Consider the following 14966-nt stretch of genomic DNA (forward strand, 5'->3'; position numbering starts at 1 on the left):
TCTGTAATTGTCATTTGGCGGAGACATCTGCGCCTGGAGTGGCGGAGGTACTTGTCTCCGGTGGTGAGACGGCTTTGGGTATTAAGGAGGCTTCGTCTTGTACTTCCTTGGTGTTTGCCTTGCATCTTTTTATTTCGTGCTGTTGAGCAGTAGTTATTTCTTCCTTGAGTCTGATTTCCGCTAGATTGCATAGCCTTGCGTTTTGCTGGTGTAGATGGTGGATTTTCAACAAAGGTCAAAACCGTAAAATCATGATACTACATGTTTCTGACACGGCTTAAGAGATCCATGTGACAGTTCGTGTTTTACGAAGTATGATGCATATGTCGCTCGAAAGGCCTCTCCGGAGCGTTCGACATCAGGCATTTCATCATAGCCTCTATGTATAATAATGTAATTGGGCAGTTCTCCGTAAGATTGAGAGCAATAACGTCTTCAGGACGGTGATACTCACTGTTCCTGACTATGTAGAGAGACCCGTGTATAGACTCAGGCGGTCCTCCATACATGAAATGTTGAGAGGGCAAAACGTCTTCGGGACATTAGCAACACTCGCTGATTTACTAACTATGCGCAAGAGATTAAATTCTAGGTCATATTCACCACTGAATTCCTAGAAAATAGTAATAGATAAATGTATTACTCCGATTTCAAGATCGAATCCACAACTGATCTCATGAAATGGTAATAGATGTTACTCTGATTTCATGGTCGAATCCACGGCTGATCTCATGAAATGGTAATATCACCACTTATTTCATTACTCCGATTTTATGGTCAAATCTGCGATTCCATGAGATGGTGATGAAATTATCATTTTATTATTCTGAATCCATAGTCCAGTCCGCTGCTGATTTTATGGATTGTTAATAAAATAACTACTCATCTTATTACTCAGTTTCATGAATTATTCTCCACTAAATTTCATATATCAGTAATAAATACCCAACAACCGGGCATCTGGACTATCACTGAGTAAGCCCCACAAAAATGGTGCGAGTGTACTCGACAATGATGCACGACTGAGCACCCGGATGCGGAACGCGAGTGTCCAAAAAATATGAAATAATGAGGAATCCTTCGCAAAACAAGAGAAAATAATGAATATTAATAAAATAATAAGAGGCGCCAAGGCCGGGCCCACCAGCCGGACGGCCGGCCGTTCCCTAGCCATGGTCGGCCCGTGCCTCTCCCATTATTTTCCTTATTTTTTTTTATTTCGTGAACTCACGAAAACTCCTTGGTTTTAGCAACTTTCCTTGTTTTTGCAAAACTCGTGAATTCTCCATAACTTGGTGGATTCACGAAATAATATTATTATAAAATAAGAAGAGGTGTGCGGGACCGGACAACCTAACAGGCCGACCATGCCTAAGCCGTGGCCGGTCCCACACCTCACAATCCTTAGCCTTTTATAATTATTATTCCCTAATCTCACGAAACTCCTCTGTTTCAACAAAAACTCGTGGATTCTCCATAACTTCAAGGATTCATGAAAAATAATAAAATAGGGAAAGGTGTGCGGGACCCGGAAACCTAGCCGGACGGCCATGCCCAATCCATGGTCGGTCCCACACCTTTCAACCCTAATCTTGCATAATTATTATTTTCCTCAATTAATGAAACTCCTGGGTTTGAGAAAAATTCATGATTTCTCCATATTTTCTCAAATATTGCTCAAATCACGAAAAACCAAAAGCCAACATAGTCGCACGACTGGCTAGCCTCTCACGCCAATTTTAAATATTAAAACAGTTTTATTTTAATATTTTCAAAATATCGATGAATTGAGCAAACATGCTCATTCCAACAAAATTCACTATGTTGCTCGAACGCGCATCAGAAAATACTGAAACTCTCAGTATGGAAACGCGGACACCACGGAAACACGTGCATGCCTCCATGACCGACCAGAGTCATTCCTAGGGCTTGCACAAAGCCGGTCCCACATGTTTTCATAATTCTGACCTAATTTGTTCAATTGCTCATACTGGGCCCGAACTCTCTCCAACCAACTGGAGAACCCTTCAAATGACCAACAACTGGTCTTGTGACCACCAAGATCCGGTCCCATGCTCTCTTGGTCGGTCCTCATCTCTCATACCTAGGTTTTTCACCTAACGCTGAATCCAGCAATATTTCAATAAATGATGAAACCTGCATTTAATCATCGTTCTTTCACCAACTCTCAAACTGAGAACCCTGGTGCGTGCTCACTCGAGCACTGGGCATCACATGGACGCTCATCATCCCACGTGGTCGGTCCCTCTTCACTCATGACCAATTTTCAGCAATTCACCAATTGTTGAAGGATTGATCAAAAAATTAGGGTTTCGAACAAACGCTCCACGAATCACCATTCTGAGCAAATTCAAACACAAAATTATGTTGATTCAGCGATCAACATCCAAATTAATAATATTCGGTAATTCACCAATATTTTTGATTAATATTTTATTGGGTCACGGCACCAGTAAATAATTCTTTGAATTGAGCAATACTTGCTCAGTTGCTCGAATATTGATTCAACCATCAATATTCGGTAATTCATCAGTAGTTTATCGAATTGAGCAACACTTGCTCAATTGCACGTCAAATTATCAATATTCAGTGTTTCGGTGAATTGAGCAACACTTTCTCAGTTGCACACCAAAATTATCAAATTCGTCGAATTGAGCAATACTTGCTTAGTTGCTCGACAAACTCTCAATATTCGGCAATTCGTCGAGTTGAGAAATACTTGCTCAGTCTCTAGTCAGTAATTCATTGACATCTCAGAGAACTACATGTTCAATCCATGAATCGCCGAGCATTCACCACTTATGCTCGATTCAACAAAATTAGACTCACAGTCTAAATCAGTCAACAATTGACCAACTAATACACGTCTGCCTTGCAGACTCCACGATTCGTAAAATCTCAATCACGTCACAAATGGGGGATATCACTCAGGGTTTTGGTCTGGCGGTCTACGGCACGTGGATTCATCCACAATGAGAAATGTGGGTAAGTCGTGTAAACGGTGGAAGGATTTCGCAAAGTAGTAGGTGCACGATCAGTCAAGTCTCCGCACGACATGGAACTGACTTCACCACGATCTCCCACTTTCCCACTATTTCACTCAAGAAACCGTCACACTTACAGGGATCAGTGGTACATCATTCTTGCAATATAAATAAATCTAAATCGAGGACATCAGAGAGGATCAATCGAATATGATCAATCATCGATTATCATCATTATCCGTCAACAACTCGATATAAACTTATTCACCGAACTCAACTTCAGCAGTTCAGCAATATTGCAGAAACCTTCAACACACCCACAATTCTTGATCATCACTGATCCCACACAACTCTCAGCTTCCCTCCTACAGATCAACCCATCCCTCTTTACGAACGAATTGACTCTGGTACGGCCGTTGTCTTGGTTTAGTCCGGAGTCATACAGATTGATTTCCCGAATCTAAGCACCCCCTTTGCAGCGGTGCATCTGTGTGAGGTTCAAATGTTCGCTCGGTTGAGGAGTCTCGACAGCACGCTCGACTCTCCACTTTCCTAGAAAACCAGCAAACCGTTTTTATCCATCTACAGATTGGCGACCACAGTGGGAGATTAATCTCTCGGTTGCAATCTCACATTTTCTCAAAATGGTTGATCTTAGGTCAGGTTCAGTTACAAATCCTAACGCGAACATCGCTAGTACTAGCAACAACGGTGGTATTTCAGAAACCATTCCTGCTTCCAACAGTGGTGGTGACACTACTCCTCCTCGAACCAACGTGGAAAACCATCCTCTCTTCGGCCGTTCTCCCGAGGAAATCATAGAAAATCCGCCTACCATAGGTGATCTTATGAAGGTGCAAGAGACTCTTGCAAAAATTCAGATTGACATGGCTGCAACACAGAAAGAGCTATGCAATTATCTCAAAACTCTCACTGACAAGATGTCAGACAAAACTCAGGAGAAAGGGAAAGACAAGGAAACATCTCCAAGCACGGATTCTAAAGTTATTCTAGTCCCTGAAAATGATGAAACCCTCAAAGCTGCAGAACCTGTTGCCAGTTTCATCATCCGTGAAAACCTGGAACGTTTTATGGAGAATCGAGGAAAAGGCTATGCACCGTCTGTGCACCATCACCAACCTCCATATCCCGCTGCTACACAAAAAATTCCTCTCCCAAAAGGTTACACTTCTCCAACGTTCACACTCTACAACGGAACGGGGAATGCCCGAGAACACGTCTCTCGATTCTTGGAAGCATTAGGAGAGCATGAACACAACCATGTTGTCCGCTTGAAAGAGTTTTCTAAATCCCTGACGGGTCGAGCGTATACTTGGTACAACAACATTGCACCAGGGAGCATAGCTAATTGGGGAGAAATGATCAATGCTTTCTACCGGCAGTAATTTTTTGTCTCTGAGCAAATTACTCTTTCTGACTTGGGAAGGATGGCTCAGAAGGATGCCGAAAATCCGAATGATTATGTGAAGAGGTTCAGGATTCAAGCTTTGGACTGTCATGATCCAAACGTTACTGAAAAACAACTGGCGTACTTGTGCATCAATGGCATGATCCCAGTTTACAGGGATTTGCTGGAGAATCTTCGCTTTCAGACCTTTTCAGAACTTCATGAAGCAGCCAAGCGATCAGCGAATACTGCTACCGCCTGCTAGAAAGAACGAAAATTGTCAAAGTAGAGGAATCGAAAGACAATCGAAGCAGCAATGACCGACGTCTGATCAACAAAGAGTACAATGCTGAAGCCTCCATGAATGTTGCTGAAGGGAGCAAGAGAAAAGCCGAGGCACAACAACATAAGAATTCTTCTTCAACGTCTCACCTTCCGAAATCTCCAAGGAAGGACAACCAGACTAGAAATGCATGACCACCAAATCAACAGGATGATCAGAAAGTACCTAACTTCCCTTTTCCCATTGAAGAAATGATCGAACTACTAGAAGTCTGGGTCCAAGATGGTGCAATCAAACTACCTCCTGTCAAGAGGGAACCAACTGCGGAACAAATGGAAAACGCACGTTACTGCCATTTCCAAAGGTACGTCAGTCATCCAAAAAGTGATTGTAGAAATTTGAAATGCATATTCAAAGAGAAGGCCGACTCAGGAGAACTGGGGACTGAAGGAGTGCATAGAAATACTCTCCCAATCAGAACATTCGCACCCTACGAGCATCTGGTCAAGGAAGCGGTTCAATCCTTAATTGAGCACGTATGCGAGTTGTTGTACCTGTTAAAGGCCCATAGAAATGATATGTTTGTTGTGCTGAACCATATTGTTTCTGGAAAGCAGCTACCAATCCAGCAGACGCTCCGTGAACCTCCAGTAACAGACAACGAGATGTACGACTGGGGACTTCTCACCATGGTTCATCTCAATGGAAATGAATTCAAACGAGCATTAGTTGACGTTGGCACTGCTGTTAACATCATCCCTTTGAAAACCCTCAGAGCTGCTGGCATCACTCGACAAGAAGCGACTCATGCTCCTATTTCAGTCAGAGACCACGAAGGAATATCCAGGGAGGCTTACGGTTACATCATTCTCAACATAAGAAACGATTCAACCTGGACAGAAACTAAAATTTTCATAATTAAGGAGGATCCGGATTATGACATGATTCTTGGGCGAGCATGGATTCATGATGGAAGAATTGCTGCGGTATCTTCATCCTCAGTTGCACAATTCTCCATCGAAGAAAGTTCTGACTCGGAAGATGATTAACCTTTCGAGCATTTGGAAAAGGTCCAAACCTTAACATGACTCACACAAAATCCCGAGGAAAGCGCACATGAATTTATCAGGAGATTCCACACGCAGACAAGTTTTATTCCCCCTCATAATTCCATATTAGCAACTTTCAAATATGTTACCTTTATCCGGGGACTCAATCATACTCATGACCAAGCTATCATCAAATGATATGAGTCGTTAGTCTCGCCTCAGCAGTACTACACTAAATGGTTGGAATCTCTCCGAACTGAGGACCCATTGGAAGGTTCATCGCTGAAGATCTGGCTCGGTTCCACAAGCATTATCCAACATACTCTCTCTACGTGAATGTCCACATGTGCTGCAAAATTGGAAAGCTCCACCAACGTGGAATCCACGAGGAATTCCAAACCAGCAGAAGATATTCAAAGCACGTACAACCAAGCCTAACAAATTTCATGAAGGAGATTTAGTTCTCAAAGCAGTCAAGCTCAAAGAGCGTTCAAGGAGGAAGCCTAACTGGGAAGGGCCTTTCATGATCACCAAATCCATGGTCGGCGGGTACTACAAGTTGATCGACATGGATGATAAAGCCATTGTACCAGTAATTCGTGAGAAATGGCTCAAAGCTTTTGAAGCCTAAGACATGGACATTTGAGGTATTGGAGTTCAAGATGTCAACGTCCAAAACATCTGGATTTGACATTTAGGATTTTATTTCATTGTATTTTCAATCCCTCTAAAACGTTTGCAATACTTGCATTCAGTATTTGAATTCAGCAATTTATCAAAGTTCTTTTACTTTAAAAAAAAAATCTCTATCAAGTCCAAAAGAAAATCCTCAATCATTTACCTATCCAAAACCAATCAAAAACCAAAACCGAAATCTAGAAGCCTCACATCTCTCGGAAGTTCAATGTTCATGAGATTATAGAAAGGAAACTAAATGAAGCCATCGAAGTATGATTTCTGCTTCTCAGCATTCTCCAAGACTTGCAAAGCCGCTCTCTCCAACTCCGGCTTTTTGGTCAGCCCAGCAATCTTGGTCATTTTCTCCATCACAACATTACTAGTAAAAAGGATGTTCTTCACTACTGCATCCTTGATAATGTTGATCTTCTGACGAAGCCACTTCAAGTTAAAGCCAAGTCTCTCAGAATTCTCCAAGTTGTACTCCCAATCAAAGAGTACATCTCGAGTAGCAGTACTTCTGGCCCTGGTTCGTATGTCATCTAGAACACGCAATATGTTTCCCAATTGCATTGTCAAGAAGTAGCTACGATCAGGATCCCTGGCAACAACAATATGACCATACATTTTCCACAACTTCTCGTACATGTTGGCATTCCCAGTAGGAACGCTAAATCCACCAACATACACATGATTCGTGTATTACTACACGATTCTCAAATACTGGAGCATCCTCCATTGTCATTACAACATCTTCTTCTGGGACAGTCTCTTCTGTTCTTTGCTCGGTTTCAATAGCAACTGGAGTCTCAGTTTCCTCTACGGCTTCAACAATGATATTCTCATAACCTGGAGGTGGAGGGTTGGTGATGTTACTGCTTTGATCCACCACATTGCTCGAATCTTCAACATTGGTTCCGTTATTCTCAACTTCGGTATTTGGTACCTAATACGAAGATTACATGAGATTAGAGCAGGAAAATCAAAGGCAACCATAAAATTCAGAATGTAAGTGAACTAACATCATCTAAGTTCCTTATTTTTCACCCAAAACATGAGCAAATGGTGTAGAATCCATGAAACGCGTTTTCAAACAAGCTCATCTGAAGAGATTCTACACTTCCATGTATTAAACGACGAACTGGGAGAAGTTGGTAAGGAATTTGAGTTTGGGTCATATAACATTCTCTTCGTATGGATGTCCTCTACAACATGTCAAAATTTCATAACGATCGGATGAACGAGCAAGGAGATGTGGCCATAACATTGGACGACATGCAATCTGGAAAAGTTCCAAAAATCTCCTGGAAGTTTACGGTTTCGCCTTTTTCAGGCCCTAAACATGCTCAAAAATCAAAAATCTTCTTTACGAAAGCTTGGAAATTTCTTGGGCTTGAAGATACATATGCATACATCGAAAATCCGACTCCAAACGAGGATTCTACGGTGTTTTTACTTAAAGCTGAAGTCTGAAATTTCCTGGTGGCGTATTTCGGAAAAATTACTCGTATACTCGCATGTACTTTCACTCATTCATTCATAAGTCATCAATATCATATATGTATGAAGAGGTCACAGGAGGTATACTTACTAGGGGAGTCTCTAAACCATTTGAAGGCTCGGCAATGTTGGAATCTCCGTTGGCAACTCCGTTATCTTCATTCGCTTCGAGATTTCGGGAACTCTCCATATCTCCATGACTCAAAGAAGAGTGTGATTCATCAACATGCGGCTCATCTACAATGATTTCCTCCTGGATACTTCAACAACGATCATCATTAATTCATCCAAAGGCGTGTTACACTGATTAGCTTGAGGAGGGAATACTTACGTCAACTTCCTCGTCAGTGTTGTATCCCTGAATTATTCGACCAGGAGCAAAACGAAGACCATCAATAACAGATGGAGCAAAATTCTGAAACGAATTAACAATATTCTTTTAAGATCCTGATCACAAGGACGATAAAGTCGCAACAATGAAGAAAAGTATTAACAACTCACCAAAGAAGAGGCAGGAGACTGTATATCGTTCGGGATCATCCTATGAGATGTATTGCTCCTGCCTTCTCCTACTTGAGGACTTTCTTGAAGGTTTGGAGAGTTTACATCAACTCGAAATCTCACAGCACTGTCGTCCTTCCATGGAGTCCACAATACAATTAAGAAGCCTGATTGGCGCACTTTGGTTAAAATCATGAAAAAAGGTACTCACCTGTGTCGCATTTGGAGACGCCTTCCTTTTGTTGCCACTGGAAAGATATCTCAGCCTGGGTCGATCAGAGATCATGTCAGAGGAAGGGAACTCTCGAACTGGGGACTTGACGTCCATTGCAAACTCATACACACGCTCAAGTTGCTGACGCCAGAAATCTATGTAACCCGGAGTCACGAAATTAGCACGATCATAGTATGGGAATAAATACTCACTTCCCTCCACATGAGTGCAGTCCGGATTAGCCGTCAAATACTCAATTGATGGTTTGCTCATTCGGTGACCCGGAATACACTGATCAGCACCCATTTATCGAGCCGCTCTATCAATATTGTATTCTTCTACCCGGAATTCTCCATTCATTATTGATATCAATAAACCAGGAGTACAACTCAAGACAAAAGATCTCTCTCCTTCACTCAGACCAGCACTAGTACTCAGCGTGATGTTCTCGTCAGTTGTATTGAAAGTGATCAACAGTGAGAAAAGAGAAGGAACCGACACCCAGGGGCGAAAATTGAACTCGGACTCAATGTCCAAAACGTCAGTAATGCATATCTTGTATTGTGGTTTCTTTCTAGGCCAGTGCATGATCCTGGCGTTATTCTTCTCAAGGAAGGAGTGACGAGTGTTGACCTTAAGGACTTGCAAAATGCTGCGGTGAATTGGGGCGTATCTCTCGAGATGCTCCCACATCAAGGCTTGGAGGAACATGGTATTGGCATAAGTCTCGACTTTCATGAAGCCATCAGAAATAATGGAGTCTATAACTAGATAGTCTAAATTGGCGAACAAGGAACCCATGAATAGACTGCCAATGGGAATTTTCTCACCTTTTTCCATCTTTATGGCAAAGCGAATCACAAACGGCTTCAGCAAGTGTCCACAATCTTCAAAGATATCCCTGGAAATCCACAGGCATAACAATTGTTAAAGCGCCATCAACCGGTTCTTCAGGAATTCTATCTCTCGGCCACCCATGTGATAACCATTGAGCATAACAGGATACGGGTGACTCATTGAATTCGTGCATCTTGGCCTCTAATATGTTAGATATCTCCTTTTCCTCTGACGAAAGCTCTTCATGGAAATTACCAGTAATTGGAAGGTGCAACAAAGAAATTACATCTTCTAAAGTAATGGTGAATTCTCCCTATCTGCATATAAACGTGTGTGTAGGAACACACCAACGGGCGATCAAGGCTACCATACCTGGTATATCATGGTTGATGATTAAATCTCCAGCATCTTGAATGGCTCGTGTTACCTGGGCACTATCCAATATGGTCCTAACACGGCTATGACCCAGCATGTGTCTTGCCCATCCAGAGAAATGCATCAGGGGCTTTCGTGAAAGCTTGAACTCCACATGAGAAGCCAAAAAGTGTTTTCTTTGCAAACAAAACCGGATTACTACTTGAGGAGATACCAATTTATGCTGAGTAGTGCTCCTGGGATTTATTAACAACCGAAACGAGGAGCCTAAGGGACGCTTTTCAGGTCTATATAGATACGTAAAGAATTTATCCTCAGAAGTTGGAATGTTCTTAGTCTTGGGACTTCCCTCTTTCTCCTTGTAAATCTCAGAATCATCATTTCTGGAGGAACCATCACCTCTGGAAGAGGCGTCTGTGGAAACATCCTCTCTCGAAGAAGCATCATCTTCAGAAGCGCTACGGGACTGAGCCATTTTCGCAAAGTTGTTGTGACGTCCATACACAAATTTCATCAACAGAATTGAAGCAACAAGACAATTATATGCTCATATTGACGTCTAAAAAAATGGTAATCCTCAACTCTTACCTATTTACGATTTCACGAACTTAGTGATAACAGCGTAAAACCCCAAAACTTGCTCGTTCCTTCAAACCTGCAAATTCGAGCATAAAACATATTATTCAAGAGTCAACACTGACTTTTCGAGAAACTATGTATAATTCACATAACTTTCCATGTGAACATTCGCTGGTTTTTACGTGTACATACACTATAAAATCACTAAACTCACACATACACTACGAATTCATCGACTCATGAATTATTTGCTTTCAAAAATTTTCATAAATCAAAACTTGATTTATTCAATAAAACGTGAACAGGTCACAAACCTTAAAAAAAAAATCGTGAGTTAATAACTCACTTAAATATATATAAAAAAAAAAAACTTTTTGCTCAATCGAGCATCCGTCTATGAAACGAGAGTCTTTTCTATTTTTGCAAAAGTATACATATTTCAAACAAAATTTCGAAAGTTCTCAAACAAATTTTCATCATGAACTCCAGGTGTTTTCGAAATTCCTTTAACCCTAAGGATCGTTATACTTTTACGAACAAATCTACGTTCCTAAAAGAATTTGCAAAGCTCATGCTTCGAAAAACAAACTTGGGTTTTCATGAAACCTAATATACAAAACTTTTACTACTGCAACTAGACCATGTCTATTCAAAAGTTTATGAATATCTTTCATGTTAGAGATTTTTTCTCGTTCCTTCAACTAACGAACCAATGGGCATATACATACATTTTCTAAAAATCCTTCATAAATCCTACGCATGCATGCAACCATGGGGTTTTTGGTTTTGTGAACAACTCATCAATCATAAAACCTACAACAGAAAAAATCGGACTTACCTGGTCAGCGCCGGTTGGAGCTTGGCCGGACGGCAAACGGCGATGATCGGCGGCGACTAAAATCCGGTAGAAAACTTTTTCTTCCCTGCTACAACTCGCGTGAGAATGGTGAAGAGAGGGAGGTGCTTAGTCGACCAAAATAAAGAATTTTAGGGATTCTCCCCTTTTATATCAAATTTATTTCCAAAACCTAATAAAAACATGGGTTTCCTTTTTTGGGCTTGGGCCCATATGTCCTAAACCGACCATAACTAGGCTTCTCAACAGTCAAATTAGCAGTGCCTCATCTCTCCACGCTCACGGGATGACGCTCTATCTTACTATCAGGGTTCTCATCTGTGCATTTGCTCGTACATGACATCATTGGGGTAAATCGAGGATTCTGAAACTACCTTTGTAGACTGAGTTTAACCACTGATCTCGTCGACTGAAAATCACCATTTAATGCTTACTGCGGAACATGACTGTTCCTCACTAAGCAGGGGACTTAATGTAGATGGTGGATTTTCAACAAAGGTCAAAACCGTAAAATCATGATAGTGCATGTTTCTGACACGGCTTCAGAGATCCATGTGACGATTCGTGTTTTACGAAGTATGATGCATATGTCGCTCGAAATGCTTCTCCGGGGCGTTCGACATCGGGCATTTCATCATAGCCACTATGTAGAATAACGTAATTGGGAAGTTCTCCGTAAGATTGATAGCAATAACGTCTTCATGACGGTGATACTCACTGTTCCTGACTATGTAGAGAGACCCGTGTATAGACTCAGGCGGTCCTCCATACATTAAATGTTGAAAAGGCAAAACGTATTCGGGACATTAGCAACACTCGCTGATTTACTGACTTTATGCAAGAGATTAAATTCTAGGTAATATTCACCACTGAATTCCTAGAAGATAATTTATCTTATCTCATTACTCCAATTTCATGATCGAAATGGTAATAGATAAATGTACTACTCCGATTTCATGATCGAATCCACGACTGATCTCATGAAATGGTAATAGATGTTACTCCGATTTCATGGTCGAATCCACGACTGATCTCATGAAATGGTAATATCACCACTTATTTCGTTACTCCGATTTTATGGTCAAATCTGCGATTTCATGAGATGGTGGTGAAATTATCATTTTATTATTCTGAATCCATAGTCCAATCCGATGTTGATTTTATAGATTGATAATAAAATAACTACTCATCTTATTACTCAGTTTCATGAATTATTCTACATTGAATTTCATAAATCAGTAATAAATACCCAATAACCGGGCATCTGGACCATCACTGAGTAAGCCCCACAAAAATGGTGCGAGTGTACTCGACGATGATGCACGACTGAGCACCCGGATGCACGAACGAGTGTCCAAAAAATATGAAATAATGAGGAATCCTTCGCAAAACAAGAGAAAACAATGAATATTAATAAAATAATAAGAGGCGCCCAAGGCCGGGCCGACCTGTCGTGCCCTAGCCATGGTCGGCCCGTGCCTCTCCCTAGAGCTGGCAAACGGGCGGGACGGGTCTGGCTTGTGACCAACCCGCGGGTTACGGGTTAATACAAGCCTGAGCTCGCGGGTTGAAATTCTTCACGGGTGGTCATTTATCCCACCCGCACCCGTCCCGGATAAAACTCGCGGGTTCACGGGTGCTCACGGGTTAACTGGTTTTTGTTGAGTCAACTCGCCAAAAACCGATTTCTGGGCTATTTCCGGCCACATTCAGGCCATCTCAATTTCACAAGCAAACTCTAAACTGCTCATTCAATTCCAAGCCATACCATTACTATTATTTCAATTTCACAAGCAAAACTGTTGAATACGAATACCTGGAACAAGTAAATCATGGATCTGAACTAAAAACTGAACAACATGACCAAATCAAACAGAACTTGTATATATAATCATCACCAATTACAATCATACAATAAACTAAAACATGTGAAATTCAAACAAATCCACCCAAATTACATCTCAAAACCTTAATCAAACCAACTAGATCTACTAAGAACAAGTCAAATTACAAGTCAAACTGAAGATTGAACTCAAATCGAATGAAAAAGAAACATCTTACATATTATTAATCGAACAGAAAATCAATTCACTCTTCACGAACCCAGAAAATCAATTCGTTGTTGTATTCCTCCGATCTTCACGAGCCCAGAAAATCAATCCGCTCTTGTATTTCTCTTCAAGACTTCAAACAATTTGTTATTCAAGCAGGCTAATCAAAAAATTTATATAAAGAAGAAAACAAATAAGAAAATCTGATTACCTGTCTTTGATCTTTAGATGAATCTAATAATTTTTCTGTCACTTCTGTGAATCTGTGAAGTTTACTCAGGAGAGTAGGAGACTCAGCAGCGCTGCAGCAGGGTCAGGGAAGAAGAAAAAAAGAGGAAGAAAGAAAAGGAAGGCGAGCTAGGGTTTTTTCCTTTTATATGAAGAGGAACGAACATGTTACATGACACGTAACAGATAACTGTGTCATTGTGTGACACGCAGCAGCCTAAGTGGCAGTGGTTGCGGACCGAGCCGGGTTACCCGCGGGTTGCACGGGACGGGACGGGTTAACCCGTTTCTTCACAAGCCACTAATTATACAACCTGCGCCCGTCTTGTGTAGTTACGATCCGGGACGGGCACGAGTTTTCACGGGACGGGACGGGCCAACCCGCGGGTTTTGGCTCGGATTGCCAGCTCTACCTCTCCCATTATTTTCCTTATTTTTTGTTATTTCGTGAACTCACGAAAACTCCTTGGTTTTAGCAACTTTCCTTGTTTTTGCAAAACTCGTGAATTCTCCATAACTTGGTGGATTCACGAAATAATATTATTATAAAATAAGGAGAGGTGTGCGGACCGGGCAACCTAACCGGCCGGCCATGCCTAAGCCGTGGCCGGTCCCACACCTCACAATCCTTATCCTTTTATAATTATTATTCCCTAATCTCACGAAACTCCTCCGTTTCAACGAAAACTCGCGGATTCTCCATAACTTCAAGGATTCATGAAAAATAATAAAATATGAAAAGGTGTGCGGGACCGGGCAACCTAGCCGGCCGGCCATGCCCTAGCCATGGTCGGTCCCACAACTTGCAAACCCTAATCTTGCATAATTATTATTTTCATCAATTCATGAAACTCCTGGGTTTGAGAAAAATTCATGATTTCTCCATATTTTCTCAAATATTGCTCAAATCACGAAAAACCAAAAGCCAACATAGTCGCACGACTGGCTAGCCTCTCACGGCAATTTTAAATATTAAAACACTTTTATTTTAATATTTTCAAAATATTAATGAATTGAGCAAACATTCTCATTCCAACAAAAATCGAGAATTCTAAGTCAAGATGAAACTCTTCTGAAAATTCACTATGTTACTCGAACGCGCATCAGAAAATACTGAAACTCTCAGTATGGAAACAAGGACACCACGGAAACACATGCATGCCTTCATGACCGACCGGAGTCATTCCTAGGGCTTGCACAAATCCGGTCCCACATGTTTTCATAATTCTGACCTAATTTGTTCAATTGCTCATATTGGGCCCGAACTCTCTCCAACCAACTGGAGAACCCTTCAAATGACCAGCAACTGGTCCTGTGGCCACCAAGAGCCGGTCCCATGCTCTCTTGGTCGGTCCTCATCTCTCATACCTAGGTTTTTCACCTAACGCTGAATCCAGCAATA

General features: G+C 41.4%; 1 long non-coding RNA gene across 1 annotated transcript; it reads right to left on the bottom strand.

The window, feature by feature from the left end:
• Window positions 1-13150: 13150 nt before the first annotated feature.
• On the bottom strand, window positions 13151-13879 carry LOC113353163. The gene is made up of 2 exons (XR_003361114.1): window positions 13548-13879; window positions 13151-13469 (listed from the first exon to the last, which is right to left on the bottom strand). It is a non-coding gene; the product is annotated as an uncharacterized LOC113353163 (long non-coding RNA).
• Between the last annotated feature and the right edge of the window lie 1087 nt (window positions 13880-14966).

Source organism: Papaver somniferum, chromosome 2 (genome assembly GCF_003573695.1).
Source record: "Papaver somniferum cultivar HN1 chromosome 2, ASM357369v1, whole genome shotgun sequence".
NCBI classification, from domain to species: domain Eukaryota; kingdom Viridiplantae; phylum Streptophyta; class Magnoliopsida; order Ranunculales; family Papaveraceae; genus Papaver; species Papaver somniferum.